The sequence below is a fragment of the Triticum aestivum genome, chromosome 4D, assembly GCF_018294505.1.
Source record: "Triticum aestivum cultivar Chinese Spring chromosome 4D, IWGSC CS RefSeq v2.1, whole genome shotgun sequence".
Classification (NCBI taxonomy): Eukaryota; Viridiplantae; Streptophyta; class Magnoliopsida; order Poales; family Poaceae; genus Triticum; species Triticum aestivum.
The window spans coordinates 7,363,962-7,386,854 of record NC_057805.1 but is presented as its reverse complement, the minus strand read 5'-3'; positions in this window follow the sequence as shown (position 1 = coordinate 7,386,854).

Genomic DNA, 22,893 nt, shown 5'->3' with positions numbered 1-22,893 from the left:
AGAAAGTTTGCTGTTATGTTTTGAATATTGGTGAATAGTCTGAACATGATAAAATATTGAAATTTTCACATAGTAAGGTACAACAAATTTTCTACAGTGTGGTAATTTTTCAGAATTTTTGGAGTTAGGGAAGTATGATTCCTCTTGCATTCTTTACAGACTGTTCTGTTTAGACAGATTGGTGTTATGTTTGCATTGTTTGCATATATTTGCCTGTTTAATGATTCTATTTGAGGATAGGAGTATTAAATATGCAAAGGCATTTAGTAGGCAATATCAAATAATAATTTTAGTGATTTACTACAGTAGAGAATGATAAGGTTTTGCATTGATTTATACTAACTTATCTCACGAGTACTTGTTGAGTTTTTAGTGGATGAAGTTTTTAAGATTTAGGAAAAGTGTGATATGAGAGGAATTAAGGAGACACAAAAGTGAAGGAAATATGACCTAGAGGCAATAATAAAATTGTTATTTTATATTTCCTTATATCATGATAAATGTATATTATTCATGCTAGAATTGTATTAACCGGAAACTTCATACATGTGTGAATACATAGACAAAACACAGTGTCCCTAGTAAGCCTCTACTAGACTAGCTTGTTAATCAAAGATGGTTAAGTTTCCTAACCATAGACATGTGTTGTCATTTGATGAATGGGATCACATCATTAGGAGAATGATGTGATGGACAAGACCCATCCGTTAGCTTAGCATAATGATCGTTAAGTTTTCTTGCTATTGATTTCTTCATGTCATATACATACTCCTTTGACTATGAGATTATGCAACTCCTGGATACCGGAGGAATACCTTGTGTGCTATCAAACGTCACAACGTAACTGGGTGATTATAAAGATGCTCTACAGGTATCTCCGAAGGTGTTTTGTTGGGTTGGCATAGATCGAGATTAGGATTTGTCACTCCGAGTATCGGAGAGGTATCTCTGGGCCATCTCGGTAATGCACATCATACCTTGCAAGCAATGTGACTAATGAGTTAGTTACGGGATGATGTATTACGGAACGAGTAAAGAGACTTGCCGGTAACGAGATTGAACTAGGTATGAAGATACCGACGATCGAATCTCGGGCGAGTAACATACCGATGACAAAGGGAATAACGTATGTTGTCATTACAGTACGGCCGATAAAGATCTTCGTAGAATATGTGGGAACCAATATGAGCATCCAGGTTCCGCTGCTGTTTATTGATCGGAGAGGTGTCTCGGTCATGTATACATAGTTCTCGAACCCGTAGGGTCCGCACGCTTAACATTCGATGACGATTTTGTATTATATGAGTTATGTGATTTCGTAACCGAATGTTGTTCGGAGTCCCGGATGAGATGACGGACATGACGAGGAGTCTCTAAATGGTCGAGAGGTAAAGATTCATATATATAGGACGATCATATTCGGACACCTGAAGTGTTATGGGGGTACCAGGTACATATCGGGTCACCGGAAGGGGTTCCAGGCATCCCCCCCCCCCCCCGCAACTACATGGGCCTAATGGGCCAAGAAGGGGACATACCAGCCCCTAGGGGGCTGGTGCGCCCCATGTAGGCCGAAATAAGGGGGACGGAAATAGTAGAAGATGGAAAGGAAGGGGAGGGATTCGGCCTCCCCCTTCCTCCTCTCCTCCCTCCTCCTTCCATCCCCCTCAGGATGAATATGGAAGGGGGGAGGCCAAATTAGGAGGCGCCCAAGTAGGATTTATCCTACTTGGGCGCCCCCTTGCCTGCCTCTTCTCCCCTCCAACCTATATATATGAGGGGGGCACCGCTAGAACACACAACATTGATTCCTAGCCGTGTGCGGCGCCCCCCTCCACAGTATACGCCTCCGGCCATATTCACGTAGTGCTTAGGCGAAGCCCTGCGTGGATCACTTCATCATCACCGTCACCACACCGTCGTGCTGAAGGAACTCTCCCTCGACACTTTGCTGGATCAAGAGTTCGAGGGACTTCATCGAGCCGAACGTGTGCAGAACTCAGAGGTGCCGTACGTTCGGTGCTTGATCGGTGGGAACGATAAGAAGTTCGACTACATCAACCGTGTTGTCAGACGCTTCCGCTTTCGGTCTACGAGGGTACGTGGACACACTCTCCCCCTCTCGTTGCTATGCATATCCTAGATAGATCTTGCGTGAGCGTAGGATTTTTTTTGAAATTGCATGCTACGTTTCCCAACAGTGGTATCAGAGCTAGGTTTATGCGTAGATGATATGCACGAGTAGACCACAAAGAGTTGTGGGCGGTGATAGTCATACTGCTTACCACCAACGTCTTATTTTGATTCGGCGGTATTGTTGGATGAAGCGGCCCGGACCAACCTTACATGACCACGTTCATGAGACCGGTTCCAACGACACACATGCAACTAGTTTTGCATAAAGGTGGCTGGCGGGTGTCTGTTTCTCCAATTTTAGTTGAATCGAATTTGACTACGGCCAGTTCTTTGTTGAAGGTTAAAACAACAAACTTGACGAAACACCGTTGTGGTTTTGATGCGTAGGTAAGAACGGTTCTTGCCAGAAGCCCGTAGCAGCCACGTAAAACTTGCAACAACAAAGTAGAGGACGTCTAACTTGTTTTTGCAGGGCATGTTGTGATGTGATATGGTCAAGACATGATGTGATATACGTTGTTGTATGAGATGATCATGTTTTGTAAAAGTTATCAGCAACTGGCAGGAGCCTTATGGTTGTCGCTTTATTGTATGAAATGCAAACGCCATGTAATTGCTTTACTTTATCACTATGTGTTAGCGATAGTTGGCGAGACGACCACGACGCTATGATGGAGATCAAGGTGTCAAGCCGGTGATGTTGGAGATCATGACGGTTCTTTGGAAATGGAGATCAAAGGCACAAGATGATGATGGCCATATCATGTCACCTATTTTGATTGCACGTGATGTTTATCTTTTTTTCATCTTATTTTGATTAGTACGGCGGTAGCATTATAAGATGATCCCTTACTAAAATTTCAAGGTATAAGTGTTCTCCCTGAGTATGCACCGTTGCGACAGTTCGTCGTGCTAAGACACCACGTGATGATCGGGTGTGATAGGCCCTACGTTCACATACAACGGGTGCAAGACAGTTTTGCACATGCGGAATACTCGGGTTAAAGCTGACGAGCCTAGCATGTACAGACATGGCCTCGGAACACTGAAGACCAAAACGTCGAACGTGAACCATATAGTAGATATGATCAACATAGAGATGTTCACCATTGATGACTACTCCATCTGACGTGATGATCGAACACGGTTTAGTTGATTTGGATCACGTTCATTTAGATGACTTGAGGGATGTCTATCTAAGTGGGAGGTCTTAAGTAAATATGATTAATTGAACTTAATTTATCATGAACTTAGTCCTGATAGTATTTGCAAATTATGTCATAGATCAATAGCTAACGATATAGCTCCCCGTTTATTTTTTATATGTTCCTAGAGAAAAATAAGTTGAAACATGATAGTAGCAATGATGCAAACTTGGTCCGTGATCTGAGGATTATCCTCACTGCTGCATAGAAGAATTATGTCCTTAATGCACCGCTAGGTGATAGACCTATTGCAGGAGCAGATGAAAACGTTATGAACGTTTGGCAAGCTAGTAATGATGACTACTTGATAGTTCAGTGCGCCATGCTTTACGGCTTAGAACCGGGACTTCAAAAACGTTTTGAACGCCACGGAACATATGAGATGTTCCAAGATCTAAAATCGGTATTTCAGACTCATGCCCGTGTCGAGAGGTATGAGACCTTTGACAAGTACTTTGCCTACAAGATGGAGGAGAATAGCTCAACCAGTGAGCATGTGCTCAGAATGTCTGGGTACTACAATCACTTGAATCAAGTGGGAGTTAATCTTCCAGATAAGATAGTGATTGACAGAGTTCTATAGTCACTATCACCAAGCTACTAGAACTTCGTGATGAACTATAATATGCAAGGGGTGACGAAAACGATTCCGAGCTCTTCGTGATGCTAAAATCAACGAAGGTAGAAATCAAGAAAGAGCATCAAGTGTTGATGGTTAATAAGACCACTGGTTTCAAGAAAACGGGCAAGGGATAGAAAGGGAACTTCAAGAAGAATGGCAAGCAAGTTGCCGCTCCCGTAAAGAAGCCCAAAGCTGGACCTAAGCCTGAAACTGAGTGCTTCTACTGCAAAGGGAATGGTCACTAAAAGCGGAACTACCCCAAATACTTGGCAGATAAGAAGGATGGCAAAGTGAACAGAGGTATATTCGATATACATGTTATTGATGTGTAATTTACTAGTGTTCATAGTAACCCCTTGGTATTTGATACCGGTTCACTTGCTAAGATTAGTAACATGAGTTGCAAAATGAACAGAGACTAGTTAAGGGCGAGGTGACGATGTGTGTTGGAAGTGATTGATACGTCTCCAACGTATCTGTAATTTTTGATTGTTCCATGCTATATTATATTCTGTTTTGGATGTTTAAGGGCTTTATTATACACTTTTATATTATTTTTGGGACTAACCTATTAACTGGAGGCCCAGCCCAAATTGTTGTTTTTTGCCTATTTCAGAGTTTCGCAGAAAAAGAATATCAAACGGAGTCCAAACGGAATGAAACCTTCGGGAACGTGATTTTTGGAACGAAGGTGATCCAGAGGACTTGGACCCTACGTCAAGAAAGCAACCATGAGGGCACGAGGTAGGGGGGCGCGCCTACCCCCCCGGGCGCGCCCTCCACCCTCATGGGGCCCACGTTGCTCCACCGACGTACTTCTTCCTCCTATATATACCTACGTACCCCCAAACCAACAAAGGCGTCCACGAAAACCTAATTCCACCGCCGCAACCTTCTGTACCCGTGAGATCCCATCTTGGGGCCTTTTCCGGCGTCTTGCCGGAGGGGGCATTGATCACAGAGGGCTTCTACATCAACACCATAGCCCCTCCGATGATGTGTGAGTAGTTTACCTCAGACCTTCGGGTCCATAGTTATTAGCTAGATGGCTTCTTCTCTCTCTTTGGATCTCAATACAAAGTTCTCCACGATTCTCATGGAGATCTATTCGATGTAATCTTCTTTTGCGGTGTGTTTGTTGAGATCGATGAATTGTGGGTTTATGATCAATTTTATCTATGAACAATATTTGAATCTTCTCTGAATTCTTTTATGTATGATTGGTTATCTTTGCAAGTCTCTTCGAATTATCAGTTTGGTTTGGCCTACTAGATTGATCTTTCTTGCAATGGGAGAAGTGCTTAGCTTTGGGTTCAATCTTGCGGCGTCCTTTCCCAGTGACAGCAGGGGCAGCAAGGCACGTATTGTATTGTTTCCATCGAGGATAACAAGATGGGGTTTATATCATATTGCATGAGTTTATCCCTCTACATCATGTCATCTTACTTAAAGCGTTACACTATTCTTATGAACTTAATACTCTAGATGCATGCTGGATAGCCGTCGATGTGTGGAGTAATAGTAGTAGATGCAGGCAGGAGTCGGTCTACTTGTCACGGACGTGATGCCTATATACATGATCATACCTAGATATTCTCATAACTATGCTCAATTCTATCAATTGCTCAACAGTAATTTGTTCACCCACCGTAATACTTATGCTCTTGAGAGAAGCCACTAGTAAAACCTATGGCCCCCGGGTCTATTTTCCATCATATTAATCTTCTAACACTTAGCTATTTTTATTGCCTTTTATTTAACTTTGCATCTTTATTATAAAAATACCAAAAATATTATCTTATCATATCTCACTTTCGTAAGTGACCGTGAAGGGATTGACAACCCCTTTATTGCGTTGGTTGCGAGGTTTTTATTTGTTTGTGTAGGTGCGAGGGACTTGGGCGTGGCCTCCTACTGGATTGATACCTTGGTTCTCAAAAACTGAGGGAAATACTTACGCTACTTTGCTGCATCACCCTTTCCTCTTCAAGGGAAAACCAACGCAGTGCTCAAGAGGTAGCAGTGATTCCAAGGTTGATAAGATCACCATCGCACACTCCCTCTACCTTCGGGATTAATGTTGGACCTAAATAAATGTTATTTGGTGTTTGTGTTGAGCATGAATATGATTGGATCATGTTTATTGCGATACGGTTATTCATTTAAATTAGAGAATAATTGTTGTTCTGTTTACATGAACAAAACCTTCTATGGTTATACACCCAATGTAAATGGTTCATTGAATCTCGATCGTAGTGATACACATATTCATAATATTGATGCCAAAAGATGCAAAGTTGATAATGATAGTGCAACATATTTGTGGCACTGCCGTTTAGGTCATATTGGTGTAAAGCGCATGAAGAAACTCCATGCGGATGGACTTTTGGAGTTACTTGATTATGAATCATTTGATACTTGCGAACCATGCCTCATGGGCAAGATGAATAAAACTCCATTCTCCGGAACAATGGAGCGAGCTAATGACTTATTGGAAATAATACATACCGATGTATGCAGTCCGATGAGTGTTGAGGCTCACGGCGGGTATCGTTATTTTCTGACCTTCACAAATGATTTGAGCAGATATGGGTATATCTACTTCATGAAACACAAGTCTGAAACATTTCAAAAGTTCAAAGAATTTCATAGTGAAGTGGAGAATCATCGTAACAAAAAAATTAAAGTTTCTACGATCTGATCATGGAGGCGAATATTTGAGTTACGAGTTTGGCCTTCATTTAAAACAATGTGGAATAGTTTCACAAATCACGCCACCTGGAACACCACATCGTAATGGTGTGTCCGAACGTCATAACTGTACTTTATTAGATATATGGTGCGATCTATGATGTCTCTTACCGATTTACCACTATTGTTTTGGGGTTATGCATTAGAGACAACTGGATTCACGTTAAATAGGACAGCGTCTAAATCTTTTGAGACGATACCGTATGAACTATGGTTTGGCAAGAAACCTAAGCTGCCGTTTCTTGAAGTTTGGGGTTGTGATGCTTATGTGAAAAAGCTTCAGCCTGATAAGCTCGAACCCAAATCAGAGAAGTTCGTCTTCATAGGATACCCAAATATTGGGTACACCTTCTACCACAGATCTGAAGGCAAGATCTTTGTTGCTAAGAATGGATCCTTTCTAGAGAAGGAGTTTCTCTCGAAAGAAGTGAGTGGGAGGAAAGTAGAACTTGATGAGGTAATTGTACCTACTCTTGAATTGGAAAGTAGCTCATCACAGAAAACTGTTCCCGTGATGCCTACACCAACTAGAAAGGAAGCTAATGATGATGATCATGAAACTTCAGATCAAGTTACTACTGGACCTCGTAGGTTGAACAAAGCACGTTCTGCACCAGAGAGGTACGGTAATCCTGTCCTGGAAGTCATGTTATTAGATCATGGAGAACCTACGAACTATGAAGAAGCTATGATGAGCCCAGATTCCGACAGATGGCTTGAGGCCATGAAATCTGAGATAGGATCCATGTACGAGACCAAAGTGTGGACTTTGGTGGACTTGCCCGATGATCGGCAAGCCATTGAGAATAAATGGATCTTCAAGAGGAAGACGGATGCTGATGGTAGTGTTACTATCTACAAAGCTCAACTTGTCGCAAAAGGTTTTTGACAAGATCAAGGTGTTGACTACGATGAGATTTTCTCACTCGTTGCAGTACTTAAGTCTGTCCGAATCATGTTAGCAATTGCCGCATTTTCTGAAATCTGGCAAATGGATGTCAAAACTGCATTCCTTAATAGATTTCTAAAAGAAGAGTTGTATATGATGCAAACAAAAAGTTTTGTCGATCCTAAAGGTGCTAACAAAGTGTGCAAACTCCAGCGATCCATCTATGGACTGGTACAAGCATTTAGGAGTTGGAATATACGCTTTGATAAGGTGATCAAAGCATATGGTTTTATAATTTATACAGACTTATGGTGAAACCTGTATTTACAAGAAAGTGAGTGGGAGCACTACAACCTTTCTGATAAGTATATGTGAATGAAATATTATTGATTGGAAATGATGTAGAATTTTCTAGAAAGCATAAAGGAGTGTTTGAAAGGAGTTTTTCAAAGAAAGACCTCGGTGAAGCTGCTTACATATTGGGCATCAAGATCTATAGAGACAGATCAAGACGCTTGATAAGACTTTCGATGAGTACATACCTTGATAAGATTTTGAAGGAGTTCAAAATGGATCAGTCAAAGAAGGAGTTCTTGCCTGAATTGTAAAGTATTGATACGTCTCCAGCGTATCTATAATTTTTGATTGTTCCATGCTATTATATTATCTGTTTTGGATGTTTAATGGGCTTTAATATGCACTTTAATATTATTTTTGGGACTAACCTACTAACCAAAGGCCCAGTGCAAATTGCTATTTTTTGCCTATTTCAGTGTTTCGCAGAAAACGAATATCAAACGGAATCCAAACGGAATGAAACCTTTGCAAGGATCATTTTTGGAACAAACGCAATCCAGGAGACTTGGAGTGGACGTCAAGGAAGCAACGAGGCGGCCACGAGGCAGGAGGGCGCGCCCCCACCCTCGTGGGCCTCTCGCAGCTCCACCGACCTACTTCTTTCGCCTATATATATGCTCATATACCCTGAAAACATCCAGGAGCACCACGAAACCCTATTTCCACCGCCGCAACCTTCTGTACCTGTGAGATCCCATCTTGGGGCCTTTTCCGGCGCTCCGCCGGAGGGGGAATCGATCATGGAGGGCTTCTACATCAACACCATAGCCTCTCCGATGATGTGTGAGTAGTTTACCACAGACCTTCGGGTCCATAGTTACTAGCTAGATGGCTTCTTCTCTCTCTTTGGGTCTCAATACAAAGTTCTCCTCGATCTTCTCGGAGATCTATTCGATGTAATACTTTTTCGGTGTGTTTGTCGAGATCCGATGAATTGTGGGTTTATGATCAGGATTATCTATGAACAATATTTGGTTCTTCTCTGAATTCCTATATACATGATCATGCCTGCATATTCTCATAACTATGTGCTTTTCTATCAATTGCTCGGCAGTAATTTGTTCACCCACCGTAAAAATATGCTATCTTGAGAGAAGCCACTAGTGAAACCTATGGCCCCCGGGTCTATTTTCCATCATATTAATCTCTCGTCAACTAGCTATTTTTATCGTAGTTTATTTTGCAATCTTTACTTTTCAATCTATACAACAAAAATACCAAAAATATTTATCTTATTATCTTTATCAGATCTCACTTTTGCAAGTGGCCATGAAGGGATTGACAACCCCTTTATCGCGTTGGTTGCAAGGTTCTTAATTGTTTGTGCAGGTACTAGGGATTTGCGTGTAGTCTCCTACCGGATTGATACCTTGGTTCTCAAAAACTGAGGGAAATACTTATGCTACTTTGCTGCATCACCCTTTACTCTTCAAGGGAAAACCAACGCTGTGCTCAAGAGGTAGCAAGAAGGATTTCTGGCGCCGTTGCCGGGGAGTCTACGCACAAGTCAAGACATACCAAGTACCCATCACAAACTCTTATCCCTCGCATTACATTATTTGTTATTTGCCTCTCGTTTTCCTCTCCCCCACTTCACCCTTGCCGTTTTATTTGCCCTCTTTTCCGTTCGCCTCTTTTCTCGCCCGCTTATTGTATGCTTGTGTGCTGGATTGCTTGCTTGTCATGATGGCTCAAGACAATACTAAATTGTGTGACTTTTCCAATACCATCAACAATGATTTTATTAGCACTCCGATTGCTCCTATTACCGATGTTGAATGTTGGGAAATTAATGCTGCTCTGTTGAATCTTGTCATGAAAGATCAATTTTCTGGCCTTCCTAGTGAAGATGCCGCTACCCATCTAAAGAACTTTGTTGATTTGTGCGATATGCAAAAGAAGAAAGATGTGGATAATGATATTGTTAAATTGAAGCTATTTCCGTTTTCGCTTAGAGATCGTGCTAAAACTTGGTTCTCTTCTTTGCCTAAAAATAGTATTGATTCATGGAATAAGTGCAAAGATGCTTTTATCTCTAAGTATTTTCCTCCCGCTCAGATCATCTCTCTTAGAAACGATATTATGAATTTTAACCAACTTGATCATGAGCATGTTGCACAAGCTTGGGAGAGGATGAAATTAATGGTACGTAATTGCCCTACACATGGTTTGAATTTATGGATGATTATACAATTTTTTATGCTGGATTAAATTTTGCTTCTAGAAATCTTTTAGATTCAGCTGCGGGAGGCACTTTCATGGAAATCACTTTAGGAGAAGCTACTAAACTCCTAGATAATATTATGGTTAATTAATCTCAATGGCACACCGAAAGATCCACTAGTAAAAAGGTTCATGCCATTGAAGAGATTAATGTTTTGAGTGGAAAGATGGATGAACTTATGAAATTGTTTGCTACTACGAGTGTTTCTTCTGATCCTAATGATATGCCTTTGTCCACTTTGATTGAGAATAATAATGAATCTATGGATTTGAATTTTGTTGGTAGGAACAATTTTGGTAACAACGCGTATAGAGGAAACTTTGATTCTAGGCCGTTCCCTAGTAATTCCTCTACTAATTATGGTAATTCCTACAACAAATCTTATGGAAATTTTAATAAGATGCCCTCTGATTTTGAGACTAGTGTTAAAGAATTTATGAATTCGCCAAAGAATTTCAATGCTTTGCTTGAAAAAAAATTGCTTAAGATTGATGAGTTGGCTAGGAACGTGGATAGAATTTCTCTTGATGTTGATTCTTTGAAACTTAGATCTATTCCACCTAAGCATGATATTAATGAGTCTCTCAAAGCCATGAGAATTTCCATTGATGATTGCAAAGAAAGAACCGCTAGGATGCGTGCTAAAAAAGATTGCTTTGTGAAAGCGTGTTCTTCTAGTTTTCATGATAATAATGATGAAGATCTAAAAGTGATTGATGTGTCTCCTATTAAATCTTTGTTTTCCAATATGAATCTTGATAAAGATGGGACTGGAGATGATAGTTAAAAGGCGTCCCAATGATTCGGAGTTTTTAGATCTTGATGCAAAAATTGGTAAAAGTGGGATTGAAGAGGTGAAAACTTTATATAGCAATGAACCCACTATTTTGTATTTCAAGGAATTTAATTATGATAATTGCTCTTTGATAGATTGTATTTCCTTGTTGCAATCCGGGTTAAATTCTCCTCATTCTTATAGTCAAAATAAAGCTTTTACTAAACACATCGTTGATGCTTTAATGCAATCTTATGAAGAAAAACTTGAATTAGAAGTTTCTATCCCTAGAAAACTTTATGATGAGTGGGAACCTACTATTAAAATTAGGACTAAAGATCATGAATGCTATGCTTTGTGTGATTTGGGTGCTAGTGTTTCCACGATTCCAAAAACATTGTGTGAAGTCTTAGGTTTCCATGAACTTGATGATTGTTCTTTAAATTTGCATCTTGCAGATTCTACCATTAAGAAACCTATGGGAAGGATTAATGATGTTTTTATTTTTGCAAATAGGAATTACGTGCCCGTAGATTTTATTTTTCTTGATATAGATTGCAATCCTACATGTCCTATTATTCTTGGTAGAACTTTCCTTAGAACGATTGGTGCAATTATTGATATGAAAGAAGGAAATATTAGATTCCAATTTCTGTTAAGGAAAGGCATGGAACACTTTCCTAGGAATAAAATTAAATTACCTTATGAATCTATTATGAGAGCCACTTATGGATTGCATACCAAAGATGATAATACCTAGATCTATTATTGTTTTTATGCCTAGCTAGGGGCGTTGAACGATAGCGCTTGTTGGGAGGCAACCCAATTTTATTTTTGGCCTTGCTTTTTGTTCCTGTTTAGTAATAAATAATTCATCTACCCTCTGGTTAGATTTGGTTTTATGTTTTAATTAGTGTTTGTGCCAAGTAATACCTTTAGGATAACCTACGGTGATAGTTAATTTGATCTTGCTGAAAAACAGAAACTTTTGCGCGCACGAGATTACTTTTCATAAATCACAGGAACGTGATTTTCAGTTGATTCGTTTTGCATAAGATTAATAAACAAATTTCTTAGGACTTCCTAATTTCACAGGATTTTTGGAGTTACAGAAGTATGCATTTGATACAGATTACTACAGACGGTTCTGTTTTTGACAGATTCTGTTTTGCGTGTGTTGTTTGCTTATTTTAATGAATCTATGGCAAGTATCGGGGGGTGTGAACCATAGAGAAGTTGGAATACAGTAGGTTTAACACCAATATAAATAAAGAATGAGTTCATTACAGTACCTTAAAGTAGTGGTTTGTTTTCTTACACTACGGAGCTCATGAGATTTTCTGTTGAGTTTTGTGTTGTGAAGTTTTACAGTTTTTGGGTAAAGATTTGATGTATTTTGGAATAAGGAGTGGAAAGAGCCTAAGATTGGGGATTCCCAAGGCACCCCAAGGTAAAATTCAAGGACAACCAAAAGCCTAAGCTTGGGGATGCCCCGGAAGGCATCCCCTCTTTCGTCTTCGTCCATCGGTAACTTTACTTGAGGCTATATTTTTATTCACCACATGATATGTGTTTTGCTTGGAGCATCTTGTATGATTTTAGTCTTTGCTTTTTAGTTTACCACAATCATCCTTGCTGTACACACCTTTTGGAGAGACACATGAATCGGAATTTATTAGAATACTCTATGTGCTTCACTTATATCTTTTGAGCTAAATAATGTTGCTCTAGTGCTTCGCTTATATCTTTTAGAGCACGGTGGTGGTTTTATTTTATAGAAATTATTGATCTATCATGCTTCACTTATATTATTTTGAGAGTCCTTTAGAATAGCATGGTAATTTGCTTTGGCTATAAAATTAGTCCTAATATGATAGGCATCCAAGATGGGCATAATAAAAACTTCAATATAAAGTGCATTGAATACTATGAGAAGTTTGATGCTTGATGATCGTTTTGAGATATGAGGATGGTGATATTAGAGTCATGCTAGTAGAGTAGTTGTAAATTTGAGAAATACTTGTGTTGAGGTTTGCAAGTCCCGTAACATGCATGTATGGTAACCGTTGTGTGACAAATTTGAAGCATGAGGTATTTCTTTGATTGTCTTCCTTTGTGTGGAGGTCGGGATCGCGCGATGGTTAACTCCTACCAACCCTTCCTCTAGGGGCATGTGTGTAGTACTTTGTTTTGATGACTTGTAGATTTTTGCAATAAGTATGTGAGTTCTTTATGACTAATGTTGAGTCCATGGATTATACGCACTCTCACCTTTCCAACATTGCTAGCCTCTTCGGTACCGTGCATTGCCCTTTCTCACCTTGAGAGTTGGTGCAAACTTCACCGGTGCATCCAAACCCCGTGATATGATACGCTCTATCACACATAAACCTCCTTATATCTTCCTCAAAACAGCCACCATACCTACCTATTATGGCATTTCCATAGCCATTCCGAGATATATTGCCATGCAACTTTCCACCGTTCTGTTTATTATGACACGCTTCATCATTGTCATATTGCCTTGCATGATCATGTAGTTGACATCGTATTTGTGGCAAGGCCACCATGCATAATTTTTCATACATGTCACTCTTGATTCATTGCCTATTCTGGTACACCGCCGGAGGCATCCATATAGAGTCATATTTTGTTCTAGTATCGAGTTGTAATCTTTGAGTTGTAATTAAATAGAAGTGTGATGATCATCTTATTAGAGCATTGTCCCAAAAAAAGGGAAAGGCCCAAAAAAAGGGGGAAAGAATGAAAGGTACAATGTTACTATCCTTTTTCCACACTTGTGCTTCAAAGTAGCACCATGATATTTATGATAGAGAGTCTCTTATTTTGTCACTTTCATATACTAGTGGGAATTTTCATTATAGAAATTGGCTTGTATATTCTAACGATGGGCTTCCTCAAATGCCCTAGGTCTTCGGGAGCAAGCAAGTTGGATGCACACCCACTTAGTTTCTTTTGTTGAGCTTTCATACATTTATAGCTCTAGTGCATCCGTTGCATGGCAATCCCTACTCAGTCACATTGATATCTATTGATGGGCATCTCCATAGCCCATTGATACGCCTAGTTGAGGTGAGACCATCTTCCCCCTTTATTTTAGTCTTCTCCACAACCACCATTCTATTCCACAGAGGTGCTATGTCCATGGCTCACTCTCATGTATTGCGTGAAAGTTGAAAAAGTTTTAGAATACTAAAGTATGAAACAATTGCTTGGCTGAAACCATGGTTGTGCATGATTTGAGTATTTTGTGTGACGAAGATAGAGCATAGCCAAACTATATGATTTTGTAGGGATGAACTTTCTTTGGCCATGTTATTTTGCGAAGACATGATTACTTTGTTAGTATGCTTGAAGTATTATTATTTTTATGTCAATATTAAACTTTTGTCTTGAATCTTTCGGATCTGAACATTCATGCCACAATAAAGAGAATTACATTGAAAATTATGTTAGGTACCATTCCACATAAAAAATGCTGTTTTTATCATTTACATACTCGAGGACGAGCAGGAATTTTTTGCCTATTTCAGTGTTTCGCAGAAAAGGAATATCAAACGGAATCCAAACGGAATGAAACCTTCGCGAGGATCGTTTTTTGGAACAAACGCAATCCAGGAGACTTGGAGTGGACCTCAAGGAAGCAACGAGGCGGCCACGAGGCAGGAGGGCGCGCCCCCCACCCTCGTGGGCCCCTCGTAGCTCCACCGACCTACTTCTTTCGCCTATATATACTCATATACCCTAAAAACATCCAGGAGCACCACGAAACCTTATTTCCACCGACACAACCTTTTGTACCCGTGAGATCCCATCTTGGGGCCTTTTCCGGCGCTCCGCCGGAGGGGGAATCGATCACGGAGGGCTTCTACATCAACACCATAGCATATCCGATGATGTGTGAGTAGTTTACTACAGACCTTCGGGTCCATAGTTGTTAGCTAGATGGCTTCTTCTCTCTCTTTGGATCTCAATACAAAGTTCTCCTCGATCTTCCTGAAGATCTATTCGATGTAGTACTTTTTGCGGTGTGTTTGTCGAGATCCGATGAATTGTGGGCTTATGATCAAGATTATCTATGAACAATATTTGGTTCTTCTCTGAATTCTTATATACATGATCATGCCTAGATATTCTCATAACTAGATTTTCTATCAATTGCTCGGCAGTAATTTGTTCACCCACCGTAAAATATGCTATCTTGAGAGAAGCCACTAGTGAAACCTATGGCCCCCGCGTCTATTTTCCATCATATTAATCTCCCGTCAACTAGCTATTTTTACGTAGTTTGTTTTGCAATCTTTACTTTTCAATCTATACAACAAAAATACCAAAAATATTTATCTTATTATCTTTACCAAATCTCACTTTTGCAAGTGGCCGTGAAGGGATTGACAAACCCTTTATCGCGTTGGTTGCAAGGATCTTAATTGTTTGTGCAGGTACTAGGGATTTGCGTGTAGTCTCCTACTTGATTGATACCTTGGTTCTCAAAAACTGAGGGAAATACTTACGCTACTTTGCTGCATCACCCTTTCTCCTCAAGGGAAAACCAACGCATGCTCAAGAGGTAGCAGGTATGAATTGAGTAGGATTGAAAACCCAACCACGGCAGAAGATAGAGAAAGAATGAAAGTCATTCCCTATGCCTCAGCCATAGGTTCTATAAAGTATGCCATGATGTATACCAGACCTATTGTGTACCTTGCCATGAGTTTGGCAAGCGGGTACAATAGTGATCCAGGAGTAGATCACTGGACGTCGGTCAAATTTATCCTTAGGAACCTAAAGAGGACTAAGGAAATGTTTCTCGGTTATGGAGGTGACAAAGAGTTTGTCGTAAAGGGTTACGTCGATGCAAGCTTTGACACTGATCTGGATGACTCTGAGTCTCAATCTGGATACATATTGAAAGTGGGAGCAATTAGCTAGAGTAGCTCCATGTAGAGCATTGTAGACATAGAAATTTGCAAAATACATACGGATCTAAATGTGGCAGACCCTTTAACTAAACTTCTCTCACAAGCAAAACATGATCACACCTTAGTACTCTTTGGGTGTTAATCACATAGCGATGTGAACTAGATTATATACTCTAGTAAACCATTTGGGTATTGGTCACATGGCGATGTGAACTATGGGTGTTAATCACATAAAGATGTAAACTATTGGTGTTAAATCACATGGCGATGTGAACTAGATTATTGACTCTAGTGCAAGTGGGAGACTGAAGGAAATATGCCCTAGAGGCAATAATAAAGTTGCTATTTTATATTTCCTTATATCATGATAAATGTTTATTATTCATGCTAGAATTGTATTAACCGGAAACTTGATACATGTGTGAATACATAGACAAAACACAGTGTCCCTAGTAAGCCTCTACTAGACTAGCTCGTTAATCAAAGATGGTTAAGTTTCCTAACCATAGACATGTGTTGTCATTTGATGAACGTGATCACATCATTAGGAGAAAGATGTGATGGACAAGACCCATCCGTTAGCTTAGCATAATGATCGTTAAGTTTTATTTCATGTCATATACATATTCCTTTGACTATGAGATTATGCAACTCCTGGATACCGGAGGAATACCTTGTGTGCTATCAAACGTCACAACGTAACTGGGTGATTATAAAGATGCTCTACAGGTATCTCCAAAGGTGTTTTGTTGGGTTGGCAAAGATCGAGATTAGGATTTGTCACTCCGAGTATCAGAGAGGTATCTCTGGGCCCTCTCGGAAATGCATAGCATAATAAGCCTTGCAAGCAATGTGACTAATGAGTTAGTTACGGGATGATTATTACGGAACGAGTAAAGAGACTTGCCGATAACGAGATTGAACTAGGTATGAAGATATCGACGATCGAATCTCGGGCAAGTAACATACCGATGACAAAGGGAATAACGTATGTTGTCATTACAGTACGACCAATAAAGATCATCCTAGAATATGTGGGAACCAATATGAGCATGCAGGTTTCGTTGTTGGTTATTGACAGGAGAGGTGTCTCGGTCATGTCTACATAGTTCTCGAACCCGGAGGGTCCGCACGCTTAACGTTCGATGATGATTCTGTATTATATGAGTTATGTGATTTGGTGACTGAATGTTGTTCGGAGTCCCGGATGAGATCACGGACATGACGAGGAGTCTCGAAATGGTCGAGAGGTAAAGATTCATATATAGGATGATGATATTCGGACACCGGAAGTGTTCTGGGGGTACCGGATACATATCGAGTCACCGGAAGGGGTCCGGGCATCCCCCCGGCAACTACATGGGCCTAATGGGCCAAGAAGGGGACAGACCAGCCCCTAGGGGGCTGGTGCGCCCCATGTAGGCCGAAGTAAGGGGAAGGAAAGAGGAGAAGATAGAAAGGAAGGGGAGGGATTCGGCCTCCCCCTTCCTTCTCTCCTCCCTCCTCCTTCCTTTCCCCTCCGGGTGAATATGGAAGGGGGAGGCCAAATTAGGAGGCGCCCAAGTTGTATTCCTCCTACTTGGGGTGCCCCCTGCTACCTCTTGAGCACAACGTTGGTTTTACCTTGAAGATGAAAGGGTGATGCAGCAAAGTAGCGTAAGTATTTCCCTTAGTTTTTGAGAACCAAGGTATCAATCCAGTAGGAGACCACGCTCAAGTCCCACGCACCTACACAAACAAATAAGAACCTTGCAACCAACGCGATAAAGGGGTTGTCAATCCCTTCACGGCCACTTGCAAAAGTGAGATCTGATAGAGATGATAAGATAATATTTTTGGTATTTTTATGATAAAGACTAAAAGTAAAGAAAGCAAAATAAACGGTAATGGAAATTGCTAGTTGTTGGAAGATTAATATGATGGAAAATAGACCCGGGGGCCATAGGTTTCACTAGTGGCTTCTCTCAAGATAGCATAAATATTACGGTGGGTGAACAAATTACTGTCGAGCAATTGATAGAATTGAGCATAGTTATGAGAATATCTAGGCATGATCATGTATATAGGCATCACGTCGGCGACAAGTAGACCGACTCCTGCCTGCATCTACTACTATTACCCCACACATCGACCGCTATCCAGCATGCATATAGAGTATTATGTTCATAAGAATAGAGTAACGCTTTAAGCAAGATGACATGATGTAGAGGGATAAACTCACATCTTTTTATCCTCGATGGCAACAATACAATACGTGTCGTTTCCCTTTCTGTCACTGGGATCGAGCACCGCAAGATTGAACCCAAAGCTAAGCACTTCTCCCATTGCAAGAAAGATCAATCTAGTATGCCAAACCAAACTGATAATTCGAAGAGACTTGCAAAGATAACCAATCATATAAAAGAATTCAGGGGAGATTCAAATATTGTTAATGGATAATCTTGATCATAAACCCACAATTCATTGGATCTCGACAAACACACCGCAAAAGAAGATTACATCAAATAGATCTCCAAGAGAATCGAGGAGAACTTTGTATTGAGATCCAAAGAGAGATAAGAAGCCATCTAGCTAATAACTATGGACCCGAAGGTCTGAAGTAAACTACTCACACATCATTGGAGAGGCTATGGTGTTGATGTAGAAGCCCTCCGTGATCAATGCCCCCTCCGCCAGAGCACCGGAAAAGGCCCCAAGATGGGATCTCACGGGTACAGAAGGTTGCGGCAGTGGAAATAGGGTTTCGTGGTGCTCCTGGATGTTTTCGGGGTACATAGGTATATATAGGCGAAAGAAGTCGGTCAGGAGAGCTACGAGGGGCCCACGAGGGTGGGGGCACGCCTCCCTGCCTCGTGGCCTCCTCGTTTATTGCTTGACGTCCACTCCAAGTCCTCTGGATCACGTTTGTTCCGAAAATCACGTTCCCGAAGGTTTCATTCCGTTTGGACTCCATTTGATATTCCTTTCCTTCGAAACACTGAAATAGGCAAAAAAATAGCAATTTGGGCTGGGCCTGCGGTTAATAGGTTAGTCCCAAAAATAATATAAAAGTGTACAATAAAGCCCATTAAACATCCAAAACAGATAATATAATAGCATGGAACAATCAAAAATTATAGATACGTTGGAGACGTATCAAGCATCCCCAAGCTTAATTCCTGCTCGTCCTCGAGTAGGTAAATGATAAAAACAGAATTTTTTATGTGGAATGCTACTTAGCATAATTTCCAATGTAATTCTCTTAATTGTGGCATGAATATTCAGATCCAAATGATTCAAAATAAAAGTTCATATTGACATAAAAATAGTAATACTTCAAGCATACTAGCAAGTAATCATGTCTTATCAAAATAACATAGCCAAAGAAAGCTTGTCCCTACAAAATCATATAGTTAGGCTATGCTTCATTTTCATCACACAAAATACTCCCATCATGCACAACCCCGGTTTCAGCCAAGCTATTGGATCATACTTTTTAACGCACTTCAGCTTTTTCAACTCTTACGCAATACATGAGCGCAAGCCATGGACATCGCACTATATGTGGAATAGAGTGGTGGTTGTGAAGAGGACAAAAAGGGAGAAGATGGTCTCACATCAACTAGGCGTATCAACGGGCTATGGAGATGCTCGTTAATAGATATCAATGTGAGTGAGTAGGGATTGCCATGCAACGGATGCACTAGAGCTATAAATGTATGAAAGCTCAACAAAAGAAACTAAGTGGGTGTGCATCCAACTTGCTTGCTCACGAAGACCTAGGGCATTTTGAGTAAGCCCATCATTGGAATATACAAGCCAAGTTCTATAATGAAAAATTCCCACTAGTATTAAAGTGACAATATAGGAGACTCTCTAACATGAAGATCATGGTGCTACTTTGAAGCACAAGTGTGGAAAAAGGATAGTAACATTGTCCCTCCTCTATTTTTCTCTCATTTTTTCCCTTTGTTTTTATTTTTTCTCTTTTTTTTCTTGGGCCTTTCTCTTTTTTTTTCTTTGGCCTCCTTTTTTTATTTAGTCCGGAATCTCATCCCGACTTGTGGGGGAATCATAGTCTCCATCATCCTTTCCTCACATGGGACAATGCTCTAATAATGATGATCATCACACTTTTATTACTTACAACTCTAGAATTACAACTCAATACTTAGAACAAAATATGACTATGTGAATGCCTCCGGCGGTGTACCGGGATATGCAATGAATCAAGAACAACATGTATGAAAAAAATTAGGAATGGTGGCTTTGCCACAAATACAATGTCAACTACATGATCATGCAAAGCAATATGACAATGATGAAGTGTGTCATAATAAACGGAACGGTGGAAAGTTGCATGGCAATATATCTCGGAATGGCTATGGAAGTGCCATGATAGGTAGGTATGGTGGCTGTTTTGAGGAAGATATAAGGAGGTTTATGTGTGATAGAGCATATCATATCACGGGGTTTGGATGCACCGGCGAAGTTTGCACCAACTCCCAAGGTGAGAAAGGGCAATGCACGGTACCGTAGAGGCTAGAAAATTTGTGGAAGGATGAGAGTGCGTATAATCCATGGACTCACATTAGTCATAAAGAACTCATATACTTATTGCAAAAGATTACTTAGCCCATGAAGCAAAGTACTACTACGCATGCTCCTAGGGGAAGGGTTGGTAGGAGTTAACCATCGCGCGATCCCGACCTCCACACATAAGGAAGGCAATCAAAAGAGCACCCCATGCAACAAATTTGTTAAACAACTTTTACCATACGTGCATACTATGGGACTTGCCAACTTCAACACAAGTATTTCTAAATTTCATAATTACCCGACTAGCATGACTCTAACATTACCACCTTTATATCTCAAAACAATTATCAAGCATCAAATTGATCATGCACTTTCTATGATAGTTTTTATTATACCCATCATACTAGAACCAATTTTTATAACCATAGCAAATACCATGCTGTTCTAGAAGACTCTCAAAATAATATAAGTGAAGCATGAGAGATCAATAATTTCTATAAAATAAAACCACCACCGTGCTCTAAAAGATATAAGTGAAGCACTAGAGCAAAAACTATATAGCTCAGAAGATATAAGTGAAGCACATAGAGTATTCTAATAAATTCCGAATCATGTGTGTCTCTCTCAAAAGGTGTGTACAGCAAGGATGATTGTGGTAAACTAAAAATCAAAGACTCAAATCATACAAGACGCTCCAAGCAAAACACATATCATGTGGTGAATAAAAATATAGCCCCAAGTAAAGTTACCAATAGATGAAGACGAAAGAGGGGATGCCTTCCGGGGCATCCCCAGGCTTAGGCTTTTGGTTGTCCTTGAATTTTACCTTGGGGTTCCTTGGGCATCCCCAAGCTTAGGCTCTTGCCACTCTTTGTTCCATAATCCATCAAATCTTTACCCAAAACTTGAAAACTTCACAACACAAAACTCAACAGAAAATCTCATAAGCTCCGTTAGCAAAATAAAACAAACCACCACTTTAAGGTACTGTATTGAACTCATTATTTATTTATATTGGTGTTAAACCTACTGTATCCCAACTTCTCTATGGCTTATAAACTCTTTTACTCGCCATAGATTCATCAAAATAAGCAAACAACACACGAAAAACAGAATCTTTCAAAAACAGAACAGTCTGTAGTAATCTGTATCTAACGCAAACTTCTGGAACCTAAAAAATTCTACCAGATTAGGAAGTACTAGATAATTTGTTTATTGATCTACTACAAAAAGAATCAACTGAAAATCACGTTTCTGTGAATTATGAAAACTAATCTCGTGCGCGCAAAGTTTCTGTTTTTTTACAGCAAGATCAAATAACTATCACCGTAGGTTATCCTAAAGGTTTTACTTGGCACAAACACTAATTAAAACACAAAAACGAATCTAACCAGAGGCTAGATGAATTATTTATTACTAAACAGAACCAAAAAGAAAGAAACAAAAATAAAATTGGGTTGCCTCCCAACAAGCGCTATCGTTTAACGCCCCTAGCTAGGCATAAAAACAAGGATAGATCTAGGTATTGCCATCTTTGGTAGGCAACCCATAAGTGGCACTCATAATGGATTAATAAGGTAATTTAATCTTCTTTCTAGGGAAGTGTTCCATGCCTTTCCTTAACGGAAATTGGAATCTAATATTCCCTTCCTTCATATCAATAATTGCACCAATCGTTCTAAGGAAAGGTCTACCAAGAATAATAGGACATGAAGGATCGCAATCTATATCAAGAACAATAAAATCTACAGGCACATAATTCCTATTTGCAACAATAATAACATCATTAATTCCTCCCATAAGTTTCTTGATAGTGGAATCCGCAAGGTGCAAGTTTAAAGAGCAATCATCAAATTCACGGAAACCTAGCAAATCACACAAAGTTTTTGGAATCGTGGAAACACTAGCACCCAAATCACACAAAGCATAGCATTCATGATCTTTAATTTTAATTTTAATTGTAGGTTCCCACTCATCATAAAGTTTTCTAGGGATAGAAACTTCCAACTCAGTTTTTCTTCATAAGATTGCATCAAAGCATCAAGTATATGTTTAGTAAAGGCTTTATTTTGACTATAAGCATGAGGAGAATTTAGCACGGATTGCAACAAGGAAATACAATCTATTAAAGAGCAATTATCATAGTTAAATTCCTTGAAATCCAAAATAGTGGGTTCAATGCTATCTAAAGTTTTGACCTCTTCAATCCCACTTTTACCAAATTTTGCATCAAGATCTAAAAACTCCGAATTATTGGGACGCCTTTTAACTAAAGTTGACTCATCTCCAGTCCCATCATTATCAAGATTCATATTTCAAAACAAAGATTTAATAGGAGACACGTCAATAACTTTTAGATCTTCATCTTTATTCTCGTAAAAACTAGAAGAACACGCCTTTACAAAGCAATCTTTCTTAGCACGTATTCTAGCGGTTCTTTCTTTGCACTCATCAATGGAAATTCTCATGGCTT